The sequence below is a fragment of the Triturus cristatus genome, chromosome 2_2, assembly GCF_964204655.1.
Source record: "Triturus cristatus chromosome 2_2, aTriCri1.1, whole genome shotgun sequence".
Lineage (NCBI taxonomy): Eukaryota > Metazoa > Chordata > Amphibia > Caudata > Salamandridae > Triturus > Triturus cristatus.
In genome coordinates, this window is record NC_140582.1 from 405,896,280 (window position 1) to 405,912,799 (window position 16,520).

The window sequence follows — 16,520 nt, forward strand, 5'->3', positions numbered from 1 at the left end:
ATTTTACAGCGCGAGCAAGAAACAAACTATCGCTAAGCTGCGGAATGCGGAAATTTGTGACATTTTCGCACTCTCCGCGGAACGCAAAAATGTCAAATTATCGCAATTTCCGCGAGCGGAACGGAAATTTAGCCCAGGCCTACTGATTACAACAAGTGATTTTTCTTATTTTGCAGTGAAAGAGAAGGTTGTTCTCTTTCAGTGTTGATGCAAATGCATGGAAGCAATCGAAGGCCTATCGCCTAATTTACGGCGACACTTGACCCTGTTGCAGCTGCATTGCCTGTATGTTTGAAATCGGTTGCATCTACATGTGTGAGTTTTGAGAAGTGTGAAAATATTGTCATGGGCCATCCACTGACTGTATTTATGCCTCATTCAATGGAGATACTGTTGACTCGTACTCAAACACAGTACCTGACCAATAGTCTTTTGACTAAATATGAGAAAATGTTGTTGGGTGCAGAGAACATGACTCTTAAGAGGTGTACAGTGTTGAACCCGGCTACTTTGATGCCACTGACTGGAAAATAGAACATGGTTGATGAAGTCAAACATGATTGCTTGAATGTGACTGAGTTGTGTACAAAGCCGCATCCTGATATTTGTGACACGCCATTGCCTGAATCTGATCATGTGTTGTTTTCTGACAGTTCATGTTTGAGAGACAATGAAGGAAATCTGAAATCTGCTTATGCAGTGTGTACTGATGGAAGTGTTGTGGAAGCTTCATGGTTGCATAGACTGTTTCCTGCGCAAGTTGCAGAGCTCATAGTTTCGACACGAGCATGTACCATTTCAGAGATACAATTCATACCAATAGTCAGTATGGCTTTTAAGTCATACATGACTTTGGGCAATTGTGGTCAAAGCGTGGGTTCATGATGTCCTCTGGTTCTCCCATTAGGAATGGAGAGAGCATGAGGAACCTTTTGCAGTCCCTACAATTGCCTCCCAAAACTGCAGTTGTGAAATGTGTCACTCATCGGCAAGGTACCGACTATGTAACGGTTGGAAACCATTATGCTGCAGAGATGGCAAGATATTGTGCTTTGAATGCCCATGCATTTAATGAGGAAATATTAAAAGACACATCCGCAGTCACAGGTTGCAATTTGTTGTTGTCACCTTTAGATGCCTGGGAGGAGAAGAGGAAACTGCAGGATGAGTTGACAGAAGCTCAACAGCAGGATTGGTTGTGACCAAGCTTCTTCCAGGGGGACGGTGACGCGTGGGTGTACCTTGTTGGCAGGCCTGTGCTGCCTGACAACTTGTTGCCACCAATGGCGAGACATTACCACGGTCCTGCACATGTTGGGGAGATGCAATGATGCATCTTTTCCAACAGGTGTGGTACAGTTCCAGATATAGAGTAACTGCAGAGAGGGTATGCCATCATTGTATAGTATGTCAGCAACAAAACCCTGGAAGGAATACACAACATGTCGTGAGTCACATTGCATCCCTTTGTAACTGACTAAGATATGTTTTGGTCATTGTGTGACTTTTCACAAAATGGGTTGAAGCTTATCCTACTCATATTAATGACAATTTAACTGTGGCAAAATTGCTGTTGAGGGGATTGATTCCAAGGTCCAGATTTCAGGCTTCTCTTGAGTCGGACCGAGGAACTAATTTTAATAATGAGGTTCTAAAAATGTATGCGCAACACTGGAGGTTTAGCAGAAGCTCCATTGCAGTTACTGACCAGAGGCTTCTGGGTGGTGGAGCAGATCAATGGCACATTGAAATCCAGATTGGCAAAAGTGTGCGCTTCTACGTCTCTGAAGTGGCCGGATGCATTCCATCTTGTGTTGACGAGTTTGAGAAGTACTCTAGATATGAGGAAAGGATGGTCGCCTAATTAGGTTATCATGGGGCATGTGATGAGGCTGCCAGCTATTCTTGCAAATGCTCTAGTCAACATAACAGGTGATATGATCATAGATTTTTGCAATGGCCTCGCTGATGTGGTATGTTCTGTTTCTCACCAGGTTGGAGAAGCTGCCCATGTGGTCCAAAGGGATCAATGCCATGACCTCAGTCCGGGGGACTGGGTAATTAGAAGAAACATGTGCAAAAAACATGTTTGGAACCTCATTGGAAGGGGCCGTTCCAGTTGATCTTAGTCACCAAACCCACTGTGAAGAGCGGAAGTCTCTCGAACTGGGTGCTTGCCAGCCACACTCACATAGTTCCAAACCCCCATGATGATACAGCAGCACCTGTTCCTAATGTGCCAGTGGTAACAGTGAGACAGAGAAACAGGTTAGTCAACCTTTTGTGGACCAGTGAGCTGCTGGGACCGCACTGGTTTGGCCTGAGGGGGGGTATGAGAGAGTCAACTGTAGGTACAGAAGGGTCACAACCAAGAGGGTTTACTATGAGAGGTACAGGTCCTCCTGCAGCAAGAAAGTGAGTTGTACCCGGAGACCATTGCCGCAGAAGAGGTGAAATCTTCAGCAGCTGTCGGACTGAAGGACAAGTGCCACCAACTATTCCTGAAAGTTCTGAACAATTAGATCAAAGTGACACATATGATGAGCAAACAGATGTGAGATCAAAAGAGCAAAGGTACAAAGTCAAAGGTATGCATCACCTGAATGGACTTATTTAGCTGCCACTGAGTGGGAACGAGAGTTCTACAAGTATTGTACTAACAATACGAGTCCACCTGAACCTCCTTGGAACAATATTTGTCGTTGATTTGAATTTAATCTACATATACCAATCGATGGACTGACATCATTTTTCCTGAAGATAGTCATCAACGAAGCTGATAGGAGATTTTTTCCATATTTGAGGAGATTTCAAGCTTCGCCACTAAATTTTTAGTGACAAACAAAAAGTATCCCACCTTGTTATTTGTAACCTAGGGCACTACCCCTGTCAGGTGGTACACCATCCGCTCGGGGGCAGGGAAGGAAACAATTCTTTTTTGTTATATAGCCCTCAAACACTCTAGTAGTGTCATGCTTCATCATCAGGTTCACTCTGACTTCTAAATGTCAGGGTGGGTTCAACCATAGTACAGGGAGCGCTTAGAAAAGGTAGGCCAGGTCAGGCCTATGATCCTAAAGCCATCATGTTTCAGCCCCTTGAGTTTGGCCCAAGTTGGTCCTGGGCTTTCTTCAAGGTAGCTCAGAATCCCTACCTGGAATATAGATGGTTCTACATTTTTTTTTTTTAAAGGAGTGCAGAGTGCTGCACCTAAAAACTGTCCTGGTGTATACTCACTTTTGATCTGGCTCTTCGGTTTTTGGTGTCCAACCCTTCTGTGGTAGACTTCTTGCCTCACAAGGAAATGTGGAGTGAAGGGTAGCCCTATAGTCACACATTCAGAAAGCCGGGACACGAGGGACCAAGTAGGTGATTGAACGGGGCAGGACCCTGGACGAATGTGTGACCGGTTTTAAGGTGCAGTACTCTGCACTCCTTTAAAATAAAAAAAAGGTAGAACCTTAAGCATTAACTATTGAAACTATGGGTAACATATTAAGACAAACTCAATCTTTGGCTATGGCTTATGCAATTAGAAATAACCTAACATGTAAATTAGTGAAAGCTGAAATGAAGTTTATAGGTTTAGTAGAAAGTATATGAGATAATGTAACAAATAATAATAATGCATTGACTAAATTAGTTCCTTGGAGCTTACCCAAGAAGAAAGCAAACTCCAAGAGGGAATGGTTTCATTAGTTTTAGACTGGCTACAGAATGGAAATTTTGAAAATGCAGAGAGAAGTCAAATACTAATACTTTTATTAGGGCTTGGCGAATGTGAACATACATTAGAAATGTATGAGAACTGGGGAACATATTTGGAAGGTGTAGATCCTGTTATCCCTGGGATGTATTACACGTGTGGGAAGAGTGCTTATTTCAAACTGCCTAAAGGATAGTTTTGAAGTTGTAACTTGGGAATAGGTTTTCCACAAATGTCTCATGTTAAGTGAATTAAAGAAGGAAGTAGATTCCAATGCGAAGATGAAAGGAAGTGTGAGTGCAAGTGAAATAGTATGAGTTGTAATACCTTCAGTAGGAGTAGCATTACGCTCTCAGAAATTAGAAAGCTGTTTACTAATGTTGATAAACTTGCCATCAGTACAACTGTGGTGGGGAGGATCCTGTTGTAAATGAAGAAAGGATACTGTTAAGATCAATGGTGATTCAAAATTATCTTGCCTTTGATATGCTTCCACTGAAAGAAGGCAGAGTTTGCCAATGGTTAAAAGTCCAACATTGTTGCACTTACATACCAGACAGGAGTAAAGACTTAAGAGGGTTACATTAGGAAACATTACTCACTTGAACAAAGACTTGAAAGACTTAAAAGCAGATGGTGCCTGGAAAACCATAGGTAAAGGATTGTCAAATGTTAGCAACTGGTTGGGAAATGAAGGGAATGGATTGGTTATTTCCATCTTGAGACCTTTAGTGGCAATCTCTTTGTGCTTATAAAAAGAATAAAAATCATGAACTGAAAAGAACAGGAGCTGATCTTGAAATGGAAGGTGAACAATGTAAATGTTATTATGAAATAAAAGCTTTAGAGGAGAGTTGAAGGAAAAGGTAAAGACAGCACACTCATAATATGTGATGAGATCTGATGTGGTAGATAAGGTGATGGCTTCACTCGCCATCACAAGGGGTCTGATGATGCAAGATTTTAAAAATCATAATACACAAACATTTACTGGTTGAAGACACGAAAAGCAGAAAGTACATTTTGCACATATTAGACACGGTGACACATGAAACTGAGAAAAGTGTAGTAGAAGCACTGTAAAATTGTGCTATTAAAAATAAGATGAAGAAAACATACATACAAAGTAATATTAATACATATAAATGAGTTGCACTAATATTTTTCTTATGTACATGTTGTTTATTAATGTTTACTGATGGAATTGTGCTGTTAATATAAAGTGGCCTAGTGTTTCAAATGCTTTCTGTTAGAATGCACCATTTAGAAAAGTCAGTGCAAAAGCATGTAGAAACTAGATACGGTCTTGCAATTTCACATAATAATACTAGAGATTCTATAGTTAATAAACAGTAGAAAAAAATACATTATGTGATGTGAATTTAGAAAGCTATATATTTAATTGTATATTGATATAATTTGTGGTAGTAGGGTATTAATAACATTAGCTATTTAATTGTTTGGTGAAAGGTCTATATATTCTCTGTTTGAATTGATTTAATTACATTATGTTTGCTATTGGTTTAGAATGAATTTCATTCAAACTTAGAGGCTTTTATAAAAATACTCTAAAGCTGACATTTCCCCATACCTAACACAATGGTCCAATTACAACTAGTGAAATTTTGCTTTATTTGTCCTACACACGTATAAATCTCAACATTCCAGACTGTTTCTTCAATGTTCACAGTGAAATATTCCTCTGGGAACAGGATTTCAGCTGTTGCTATAGATGGCTCCTTTGCATCTCTTTTTCACCAATGTTAGGCCTATGTGGACTTCAAATCTCTTGTTTTTTATGACCAGCTTAGGAAAGCACCTCACTGTTGAAAGTGTCCTAGGTGACATTATGTGAATCTGAACATATGATAGTCTTCCAATGGACGTTGTTAGAGATTTTATAAAAGAAGAAACCCCAAAGGAGGGGCAACACCATTCTTTTTTTTCCCTTTGCAAGAGGATGCTATGCTGATCGATTTTTGAGAACTATTCTTTTACTCTTGGACTACTTTGGTGAGGCTAGAGTCGGTAGCTGATGACCTGTAAACTTCTTAAAGAACCATATACATTTCATTTTCTTTTATTTTCCCTTGTTCTACTGTAATGACTCTCCCTTAAATGGACTTTAAATTTGAACCCTTTTCCCTTCTTTGTAGGATTTGAGCACTTAGATTAACAAACTATCCTTCTGCCTAAATGGTGGTCGTACTTTGTAACTCTGTAAACTGATTTTATAATAACCATCTGATAAAGCCAACCTAAATGTTTTACGCTTTTATACAAGCTGTGATATTCTCAAGTGAAATTCTTAAAACATTACTCACTGCAATGGACTTTTAAACTTTAATACAATGACAAAATTAATCTAATATGTGTCTGAGTCTATTATTGAGTCATATCGGCTCTTCGAATTAAACTGTGCTGTTTACTAATGACTTAAATGTGTTGTAGAGAGAAGCAGCGAGCTCTGTCAGAACATTAGGTATTACTTCTTTTGTTTTGCATTGCCTTTGCTGACATTTTGGTCTGCATAACCCTAACTTGACTTAACTTCTTTAGGAGGTTGAGTCTTTCCGTTGCTATTCTTTATTTCCACAATATGTTTTTGAATCTGGTCCCAAATGTGTGATTTAGCTGTCCATTAATGGTCCTCATTGAAAAGTTAACAAGGTGTTTGGCCACCCTAATCCCACCCCTCCTATCAGCGGAGAAAGATACATCAAATGATCACTGCATCTGTGGTAAACGGAAATGCTGCAGGTTGTCTAATTGTAAAGGGCCCAGTGCATTTAGAGTAGTAAGGAGAGTTAGCGTATAATAATAACGTTTTACCACACCTGCGCTACAACACTTTTCAGTGCTATAATGGGCCCTATTAATGTCAAAACTTCCACATGTTAAAAAATGCTCTTTTTTAAATTTTTAAGAAACTTTGTCATATGTTATGTTTTGTTGGTTGTATGATTTACGTAGAAAATATTTTTAGGGCTCGGCTCATAAACGGGACTCAAGATCCAAGCCAAACCATTGGCTAGGCTCTGGCTTGGCTCTCCATGTTAATTTGTTGGCTTGCCCACCTCTATTGCATTTGTGTCATGTATGTATCAGTGGGTGTTGAGTACGTCCATGTGAACATGCACTGTAAAAAACCATTATTATAGCCTCAAATTAGATGAAGATTAGATTAAAGCTTATAGAGTGCTAGGTTACTCCAACTGAGTGTCCCCGCGCTAAGACATCTAAGTCCTTAAAAAACAAAGCCCTGTCCTCCAACAAAAACCCCTGATCCTAACATAGAAGGTCTATCTGCAAACAGCTGCGATTAACGACAGTACCCCAGGGATGACTGAAAAAAACCAAGTCCAAAATTTTCTACAAAACATTGCTTCCGATAGCAGCATCCTCAATTCCAAAGGCAGTTTATTCTAAGCTTTAGCTGATAGAAAGCTAAAGGATCTACCTCCCAAATGTGCCTTTTGAACTTTTGGCACTACTCGCTTAGCAGTGCCCATGAACCTAAGATTACGGATAGGTCTGTAAGGGGTAAGTAAGGGGCGCAGGTACCTAGGCCCTTTCTCATTAAGAATCCTATGGCAGAAACATAGAGCTTTAAAAGTAACTCTGGCCTATATTGGTAACCAATGTAACTTCCTCAGGGCCGCTCCCTCCCGGGTATGCTTCGGGATGTTCAGTATCATCCGGGCAGCTGCATTTTGGACTTTCTGTAGCATATTCAAGTTACTTTTTGTGACCCATAAATAGCGGATGTTGGAGTAATCCAGACGGGATGTAACCAGGACCTGTATAATGATCTTTTTGGCATCTAGGGGTAGAATTTATAGGAATTTGCATAGCATTCTTAGAATGCCAAAGCATGTGCCTGCCAGAGCTGAAATCTTTTCTGTAAAAGATAAGGTGTTGTCAACCCAGACTCCCAAATTTTTTGTCTTTGGTTTGGGAGTCAAGGTTGGTCCTAGTTCTTCAGGTCACCACATGTGGAACAGATGGAGGGCTGTTTACCAATTACCATGACCTCAGTTTTACCTGCATTTAATTGCAGGCACCTAATCTTCCTCCTGTTAGCCAAATCACTCAGGCAGGCTTTGAATTTCGGCGCAGCCTCTGTATCATTTTGCTCCAATGTGATAATCAGCTGAGTGTCATCAAAATATGACAACAGTTTCACCACTTGTTTCAATACAATATCTGCCAGTGGGCGCATATACACATTGAAAAATGTTAGACTGAGGGCAGAACCCTGTGATACCCCTTGAGCCAGAGGGTGTATCTCAGACGTAAAGGGGCGTTGTAAAATCTGGAAGGATCTATTCTATAGGAAGTGTTTGATACATTCCCATATGCTACCTCTGACACCGGCTTCCCACAGATGCTCCAAGAGAAGGCCGCAGGCGAACGTATCGAATGCTGCACTAAAATCCAGCAAGATCAGTGCTGCCATCCTTCCCTCGTCCGCTGCTATTTTTAGCGCCTCAGAAGCCAGGAGTAAGGCCGATTTGGTGCTGTGAAGCACCCTAAAGCCAGATTGAGTTTGTGGATGTTAGATTTGGGGGTCTCTAGTTGTCACAGGTATGCACTTGTGACAAATAGGGACCCTTGCCTCTAGTCAGGGTAAGGGGGTACACTCATAAAATAACCCCTGCTCACCCCCTTGGTAGCTTGGCACGAGCAGACAGGCTTATCTCAGAGGCAGTGTGTAAAGCATTTGTGCACACATACAGTAATCAAGTGACAACACTACGGATGGACACCACACAGGTTTTATATCAAAAATAAGTATTCTTTATATAGATTTAACACAAGACCTTAAATGACAATAATCCACAGTACTGTTACATAAAAATGGTAGTTTTAGCTTACTTCTCTTTTAGATCTTAAATGCGACACTTTGAGTCAATGTACCTTTAGATGCGACACGCAGGGCAACGAAAGTGTTGCAACGATGGTGATGCGATGAAAGTTTGGTGCAAAGAAATAAAGACGTGAAGATCTTCCTGATGTGGCACGCTTCTCCGATGTTGCGAGAAGACTTGACTCGATGCGTCAGCTGCAGCAGCGACACCCTTGTCCAGTGATGCGATGACAGCGGCTTTGGTGGCGACACTCTTCTCCGACGATGCGAGACGCTTCCGCTCGATGCGACAGCTGCAGCTGCGACACCCTTGTTCAGTGATGCAACGGCAGCAGCTCCGATGGCGGCACCCTTCTCCATGGATGCGATGCACTTTTCTTGATGCGGTGTACTGTGACAGCTACAGCGTCATGCTTCTTCTCCGTGAGTCGCGCTTCCAGCTCCTTGCGACACGCAGTCCCTCAGAAGGCCCAAAACAGCAGCAGCCACTTCCAAAGCACTCTGGGCAGCTGTTGTCCCTGAGACTTCAGCAGGAGGCAAGCTCTTTTCCAAGCCCTTGGAGATCCTTACACAAGTTGAATGAAAACGCACACAAGTCCTTTCTCCTTTCTTTGGCAGTCAGGCAACCACTGCAGACCAATCCCCCAAGCAACACTTCAGCTTAGGGACAGTCTCTCCTCAGTTTCTTCTGGTTCCTCTCCTCAGCAAAGGTTTCTTCTTGTTGTTTATTTATTTTATATAGCGCTGAATCACCCCGAGGGGTATCTCTGCGCTTGAAACAGATGACTATCCAGGCCCTAGAATTAGAAAAGATGGGTTTTCAGCAGCTTTCTGAACTGTAAAAGGGGCATTTCGCCGCGAAGGTGCTGGGGGAGACTGTTCCAAAAGCTCGGAGCCAAATGAGAAAAAGCTTTGCCTCCCGTGCGTGCCCTGTTAATTCTCAGAATCGAGAGAAGCCTTTTTGTACCCGATCTGAGTGAACTACCAGGAGTGTAGATGTTCAGTTTCCTAGCAAGATAGGAGGGACTGAGCCTATTCAGTGCCTTAAATATCATACAGCCCATTTTAAATTCTACTCTTTTTTTAACTGGTAACCAATGCAGTTTGGACAGCAATGGCAATGAGGGGGTCCTAGCTGGTGACCCGGTTACCAAGCGGGCTGCCGTGTTTTGTATGACTTGTAATTTACCCAGTGAGGCTACATGCGTGGAGAGTAGCAAGGCATTACAGTAATCAATCCTGCTCATGATGAGTGCCTGTATCAGGGTTTTTCTGGTGGAGATGGGGAGCAAAGGAAAGATTCTCCTAAGCAGACTCAAAATATGGTAGCAGGTGCCGACAGTAGTATTGATGTGGGTATCAAGAGTGAGTTTAAGATCAAGTTTGATACCCAGATTTTTAACCTCCTCCTTAGGGGTAGGAGCTTTACCCAACTCCTCAGGCCACCAACTAGGCGACCAGCTGATAGCCGCATCCCCAAACAACATATTCTCAGATTTTTCGGAGTTTAACTGGAGGTAGTTTGTTTTCATCCAGGAGGCGATTGCACTCATACCCTGGGAGAAAATATGTTGTATGTCAGATCTTTTTTTATCGAAGGTGAGGATGAGTAGGGTATCATCTGCGTAAGAAATAGGATTAAACCCCAGTTCCCTCATAAGTATAGGCAGGGGGGTCACATAGATGTTAAACAAGGTAGGGCTCAAACATGAGCCCTGAGGGACACCCCTGGTGATCTGTGAGGGAGCAGAAGAGAAAGAACCTAAAGTCACAGCCTGAGTTCTATTGGTCAGAAAATCAGACAACCACTTCAATGCAAGTCCATTGATCCCAAGCCCCTGTAATCTGGACAGCAGGACTCGATGGGAAATGGTGTTGAATGCTGCTGAAAGGTCAAGCAGCACCAGAAGTGCCGCTTGACCTTGGTCCAGAGCCATCCTGATGTTGTCTGTGACTTCCACTAAAGCAGTCTCTGTGCTATGTTTAGCACGAAAACCAGATTGAGAGATATCGAGTGCGCAAGTGGACTCAATAAAAGCAGATAGATGCTTATTAATATGCTTTTCAGTAATCTTGCTCTGTATGGGAAGCAAAGAAATCGGACGATAGTTGGTCAGTTCTTCCGGGGAAACTTTTAGATTCTTACGGATAGGGATAATTTGAGCATGTTTCCAACTTTGTGGTAGGCTGCCAGATTTCAAAGAGCTATTAATAATAGAACATATGGGCGAAGCAAGCTGATCCGCAAGTTTAGAGGTGATTTTGGCTGGAATAATGTCGAGGGGACTTCCAGATCTGGTGCATTTCAGAAGTAATTGTACTTCGGTGATGGTAATACTGGGGAAAGTAAATAGATATGGCTTTCCACTGACAGGATCAGGGGGAGCTGCATCAGGGACAGGGGTGGAGGTGTCAGAAAGAGTGATTTTTTGATAGATATTTTCAATCTTTTGTATGAAGAAGGTAGAGATACTATCACATAATAATTGGGAGGAGATGTCCCTAGTTTCGCAGGACTTAGGATTGGTAAAGTCGCGCACAATTTGGAAGAGCAATCTGGAATTGTTGCCTGCATGTTCCAGTATAGATGCAATGTGCATTTTGTTGTTCAAAAGTGATCTAAAGTTCTTGGGTTTGGGTCCCAATATTTATACCAAGTTTCTCTTTGTTCTCTGAAGGCAGAAAGGCCTTTGCCTAGTCCAAATCAGTTCTGGTCAGTCCTGGACCACTTTGTTTACATGACTCCTTCTTTCCTTTCAGAGTGCAGGGCAGAGACATCAGATGCACCACAGGAGGTGGAGCCAGCATTGTGGAGGGAAGGCAGCCCTATTCAGGTCCAGGTGCAACTCCTCCCTCCCATCTAGATGCAGATCTCTCTATGCACCACTGGGCTGACTCACCCTGTCTCCTGGAATTCCGCAGCCCTGTCACGCAAACTCCAGACAAGGAATACACAACCCAGCAGAGGCAGGTTTGAATGGTTAGACAAGAAAATACCTACTTTCTAAAAGTGGTATTTTCAAACACAGGATGTTAACACCAACTTCACTAAAAGATGTATTTTATCATTATGATTTCACGCATACTAAATTCGAAATTCTACCATGTTCCCTGAGTCAGTTAGGATTATAAAATGTAATAACCAAACTGCCCATTCCGGCCTATGGAGAACAGGTAGCCTTGCAATAGTGAAAAACGAAAATGGCTGTAATTCACTATTAGAACATGCCACACACACCAGGGCATGTTCTACCTTATACCTAAAATGCGCCCTGCCCTTGTGCCTACCATAGAGGTGTCTGATATGAAGAAAAGGGATGGTTTAGGGACTGGCAAGAGCGTGCACTTGCCCAGTCAGCATGACAGTACCAGACTGCATGCAGGCTCTGCAATGGCAAGCCTTGGACACACTTTTACAGACTGCTTCTGTGGGTGGCTCAACCAGTGCTGCAAGCTAACCAGCAGTATTTGGATTACCAGCCCTGGGCACTCCTGGTGCACTGAACTAGGGTCTGACAGGTAAACCAAACCAACCAATCATTGAATCACTGATTCATACATTAATTTACAATAGGGAGCACTTGCACTGTGGCACTGGACAGCAGTGGCACAGTGCCCAAAGCACCTAACACCAGCAAAAACACATAAGGCAACAGCAAAAAAGGAAGGGAGACCCACGCCAAGGTGCCAGGTCTAACAATGGAGTATCTGGTATTCTTCCATGAACTTAGTTAATTGGATATTTAAAAATTTCTCTGAAATTTTCACAAAGAATGGGAGCAATGATACTGGAAGTGCAGGGTCTAGAGATGGTTTCTTTAGTAACGCACCACCATTGTGTGTTTACAGTTGTTTGGAACCTGCCCTGAGCTGAAAGACACATACAGCAAATTTGTGAGCACCAGTACAATAGCTTCCCTCCCTCGTAATAGCATATTTGGAGGGATAGTGTCCATGGGAGAACCCAAATTAACTACTAACATAAGTTGGAGTACGACACTTTCCACTGGTGGATGAAAAATAATGCTTCCCTCAATCAATCAATCAAGCATTTGTAGAGCGCACTAATCATCAGTGAGTGTCTCAAGGCGCTGAGAGGGGGTGCAGCTACTGCTCGAACAGCCAGGTCTTGAGACTTCTCCAGAAGGTCAGCAAGTCCTGGGTCTGGCGCAGAGGGTGGGGAGGGTGTTCCATGTCTTGGCGGTGAGGTAGGAAAAGGATCTGCTGCCGGTGGTGGTCCTGTGGATGCATGGGACGATGGCGAGGGCGAGGTTGGCGGAGCGGAGCTGGTGATTCGGGATGTAGAAGGTGAGACATTTGTTGAGGTATGCTGGTCCGGCGTTGTGGAGTGCATTGTGAGCGTGGGTGAGGAGCTTGAAGGTGATCCTCTTGTTGACTGGGAGCCAGTGCAGGTCTTCCAAGAGGCCAGTGATGTGGGTGTGGTGGGGAAAGTTGAGGATGAGGCATGCGGAGGCGTTCTGTATGCATTGAAGTCTTTTCTGCAGTTTGGCTATGGTTCCTGCGTAGAGGGCATTGCCGTAGTCCAGTCTGCTGCTGACGAGGGCCTGGGTGACCGTTCTTCTGGTTCCAGTGGGGATCCATCTGTAGATCTTGTGAAGCATGCGGAGGGTGTTGAAGGAGAAGGAGAAGACGGCGTTGACTTGTTGGGACATTGAAAGCGATGAGTCCAGGATGAGCCCCAGGTTGCGTGCGTGGTTGGTGGGTGTTGGTGTGGCTCCCAGAGCGTCTGGCCACCAGGAGTCATCCCAGGTGGAGGGGTGGAGCCAAGGATGAGGACCTCTGTTTTGTCTGAGTTAAGTTTCAGGCGACTGTTCTTCATCCAGTTGGCGACGGCCTTCAGTCCTTCATGGAGGTTGGTTTTGGCGGTGGTGGGATCCTTGGTGAGCGAGAGGATCAGCTGGGTGTCGTCGGTGTAGGAGACGATGTTGAGGTTGTGCGAGTGGACGATTTTGGCGATTGGTGCCATGTAGATGTTGAAAAGGGTAGGGCTGAGGGATGATCCATGGGGCACGCCGCAGGTGATCTTGGTGGCTTCAGAATGGAATGGGGAGGCGGACCCTCTGGGTTATGTCGGTGAGAAAGGAGGTGGTCCAGTCCAGGGCTTTGTCGCGAATTCCTGCGTCGTGGAGGTGTGTGCGTAGGGTGTGGCGGCAGATGGTGTGGAAGGTGGCCGAAAGGTCCAGGAGGATAAGAACCGCAGTTTCGTCATTGTCCAGCAGGGTCCTAATGTCATCGGTGGCAGTGATGAGGGCGGTTTCGGTCCAGGATGTTATTCTATTCGAGGAAGTGGGTCAGTTGCCTGTTGACGAGCTTTTCGATAACTTTTGCCGGAAACGGGAGCAGGGCGATGGACCTGAAGTTCTTGAGGTGCTTTGGGTCCGCTGTGGGTTTCTTGAATAGTGTGTTGATCTCAGCATGCTTCCAGCTTTCTGGGAAGGTGGCGGTCTCGAAGGAGCTGTTGATGATCTTCCGGAGTTGGGGTGCGATGATACGGTTTGCTTTGTTGAAGATGTGGTGAGGACAGGGGTCGGATGGTGTTCATGGTTTCGATGGTGTCGTTGACGTGGGTCCAATAGACCAGGAGGTTGGTGAGGCTGGGAGGTGTTGAGTCTGCGGTATTGGCGGCTGTCGGAAGGGGCTGGGTGATGAAGTTGACGTGGATGTCTGCTATCTTGAGGTGAAAGAAGGTGGATAGGGAGTCGCATAGGTCTTGCAAGGTCAGGATGTCGTTGGAGGAGGAGCTGGGGTTGGAGAGCTCCTTCACGATGTTGAAGAGTTCTTTGCTGTTGTGTGCATTGTTGTTGATGCATTCCTTGAAGGAGGTTCTTTTGGTGGCTTGGATGACTTGGTGGTGCTTGCGGATGGCGTTCTTGAGGGCTGCGTGGTTGTCCGGTGTCTGTTCGTGGCGCCGCTTTTTTTTGAGTCTTCGGCAAGTCTGCTTGGATTCCTGGAGGTCGATGGTGAACCAGCTGGCCTTTCTGTCGGTGCGTCTGTTTGAGGGTTTTTTGATCGGGGCAAGAGTGTTGGTGCAGTCGTTGTTCCATTGCCTGAGGTTGCGGGCGGCTGTGTCGGTGTCGGTGGTGTCGGGTGGTGGGTTTCAGGCGTGGGTGGTGATGAGCTGGTCTTCGGTGACCTTGTTCCAGGTGCGGTGGGGGATCCGTTGCAGGTTCTGGTGCGTGGTTGGTTTCTTGTAAGTGAAGTGGACACAGCGGTGGTCAGTCCAGTGGAGTTCGGTGGTGTGGCTGAAGGTGACATGGTTGCTTGTGGAAAAGATGGGGTCGAGTGTGTGTCTGGCAAAAAGGGTGGGGGTCGTGATGAGCTGTTTGAGTCCGAGGTTGGCAAGGCTATCGAGCAGAGCAATGGAGTTGCTGTCGCCAGCGTTCTTGAGGTGGAAATTCAGGTCTCTGATGAAGATGTAGTCTGCGGAAGCAAGAGCGTGCATGCTGACAATGTCGGAGATGGCATCGGGGTACTGTGGCCGGAGCCCGGGGGGTCTGCAAACGAGTGTTCATCTGAGGGTGGTGTTGGGATTGATGTAGATCTGGAAGTACAGCAGTGCTGGAGGTGTCTGCTGTGCTGGTAGAGATTCTGAGGGTACTCCTGTAGATGATGGTGATTCCTCCTCCTGGTCTGTTGGTGCGATCCCTGCGGGTGATCTTGTAGCCATCTGGGATGGCAATGTTGGGTGCCGAGGAGGAATTCATCCAGGTCTCTGTTAGGAAGGCGACGTCCGGGGAGGCTGAGCCGAGTAGGTCCCTGAGTTTGATGGCGTGCTTGTGAACAGAGCGGTTGTTGAGTAGTATGCATCTGAGGTGGCTACGCCAGCCCTGACGGGTGAGGTAGGATGTGCAGGTTTGCGGCAGCTGGTGAAGCTGCAGCTTCGGCAGGAGAAGGGTCCGTAGGTGAGTTTCAGGGTGGTCTGGAAGCAGTTGGATGATCCGGTGTTGAGTCCATGGAGGAAGGAGGCGTCGCAGCATTGTCAGGTGTTGTGGCTCTCACGAGGGCCAGGGTGTCTGGCGCTGGGCACGGTCGGGGCGCAGATGGGCACAGACGGGCGCAGATGGGCTTGCCTTGCGCCACGATGCAATTAAGTAGGGAAGGGGGCGGGACTGGCGGAGGGAAGGTGGGAGCGGGGCTGTCGGTGGGAGGGGCCACAGGAGCAGCAGCGGCAGGAAAAGGCTGCCTTTGCCCAAAATAAAATTAAATATCTGAAGGCGAGTCTCCCGGCAAGTGAGGAGGAGACCAGAAGGCGCTGTGTAGATCGCGGGGGTTGCACAGTGCCGACGTGAACCTGGGAGGCGGGAGGGCTTCTGACGCTGAGGTAGAGCAGCGCTGTGAGCAGCGGAGCTGCTGGAGAGGGTGCTACCTGGACCGGAGGTCTAGGTGTCACCCGCGCTCCCCCGAAGTGGCTGCCATTAAGTAGGGAAGGGGGGTGGGAATGGAGGAGAGGAGGCTGGAGCAGGGCTGTTGGTGGGAGGGGCCGCAGGGGCATCAGCGGCCGGAAAAGTCAGCCTGCGGTAGAACAGGGGAAGTCAGGAGCAGTAAATAGATACTGACGTGTGCCCAATATAAAATTAAATAACTGAAGGGAAATCTCCTAGCAAGTGAGGAGGAGACCAGGAGGTGCTGTGTAGATCGCGGGGGTGGCGCAGTGCCAGCCTGAACCTGGGAGGCGGGAGGGATTCTGGCGCTGAGGCAGAGCGGCGCTGTGAGCAAGGCTACTGGGGAGGGTGCTGCCTGGACCGGAGGTCTAGTAGTCACCCGCAATCCCCCGCAGCAGCCGCCATTAAGTAGGGGAGGGGGGCGGGACTGGAGGAAGGGAGGCGGGAGCGGGGCTGTCAGTGGGATGGGCCGCAGGGGCAGCAGCAGCGGGAAAAGGCTGCCTGTGGAAGAACGGGGTAAGTCAGGAGCAGTAAATAGATA